The sequence below is a fragment of the Pseudophryne corroboree genome, chromosome 9 (assembly GCF_028390025.1).
Source record: "Pseudophryne corroboree isolate aPseCor3 chromosome 9, aPseCor3.hap2, whole genome shotgun sequence".
In the NCBI taxonomy this organism is placed as follows: domain Eukaryota; kingdom Metazoa; phylum Chordata; class Amphibia; order Anura; family Myobatrachidae; genus Pseudophryne; species Pseudophryne corroboree.
The window spans coordinates 235,537,452-235,538,771 of NC_086452.1; the positions used below are offsets into that span (position 1 = coordinate 235,537,452).

Consider the following 1,320-nt stretch of genomic DNA (forward strand, 5'->3'; position numbering starts at 1 on the left):
TAAAGATCAGCAGTACGGTATGTTGGCACACTTGTTGTTTCCCAGCACGGCCGGATGCTTTATCCTATATTGCATTAGCAGCAGAGACTCTTCATGATCCGTATTGGTTAATAGAGCTCTTAATTGATACAAAGTGTGTTTCTTTACATGCAACATTTTTCAGCATCTAATTCAGCACAGGGAAACAAGCACCGAGAGAACTGAGCTCAAGATATGATTTATTTCATTGTACCGACACTTTGAGTATGGTGTTACCCTTTTCTGTTATAGTGCATTGATTCTATTGCCAGATATTCTCTCGGTGACCGCAGCAATACACAAAGCCAGATTTTGACTAGTGTGGATATCTCTTTTTATTAATTTTGATACTCACTCAATAATTTCAATATACTAATTTGTTTGGTCATTGTACAACCTCCTTTTTCATATACTATTGATTCCATGTAACATATATTCCATGTTGTAATTAAAAGAACAATTAATATCCTGATGTGAGAAACAGATATTAATAGTTTTTGTGGTTGTTCTAATATCTATACACTTTATTCTTAAATTCTTACCGGACTCTCATTCCTGATTCAGGACTACAATATGCAGCATGGACCCCCAGTCTAACAGAGACAGAAGATCTGCTCTAAAACCTTTTTCCAGCTATATTTTTGTGCTTACATCTATTTTAGGGACACTTGCTGACATCATTCCTATTTCAGCACTTTCTTTTGTGCAAGAGGACTCTTATTAGTGTTCCCAGAGTCAGAATCTGATTATTGCTACTGTCATACCACACTGTCAATGCCCAATACCGTCTGATCTTGGAAACTAATCAGTGTTGGGCTCGGTTAGTACTTGGATAGAAGACTTCCAGGGAATATCGACTGTTGTAATATTGGTATTCATTAGACTTTGTGCCTAACACTAACAGCAGATCCTCCACCTATAACTTCCTTCAAGCTTTGTTCTCACTAGCTGTTTAAATCCACAATATATAGTGTATATATTAATAAAACTATTTTACTATATGCACCTGTTTAAAGCTAATCCTAGGATTTTCCTAGTGGGACTAAGCAGGAGACAGACATGTCCTGGTGTCCTATGTGACAGTTAAACCTAGTTGACTGGTTATATTGATTCATGCAATTTTCACATTTTGATTATCAACATGACATAATTTTATGGTCACAAGGACTTTCTCTCTTTTATTCCCCCTTTCTTTTGACTCATTAAGTTTTTTTTTACACTTGTCATTATAAAAAAAATAATAATCACAGGATATATCCAGGTGTCTAAGTTAATAAAAGTTACATTTCAATACTATTTTGT

At 35.1% G+C, this 1,320-nt stretch overlaps 1 pseudogene; it reads left to right on the top strand.

The window, feature by feature from the left end:
* Positions 1–768: 768 nt before the first annotated feature.
* LOC134959047 (5S ribosomal RNA) lies at positions 769–887 on the top strand (annotated as a pseudogene).
* The last annotated feature ends 433 nt before the right edge of the window (positions 888–1,320 follow it).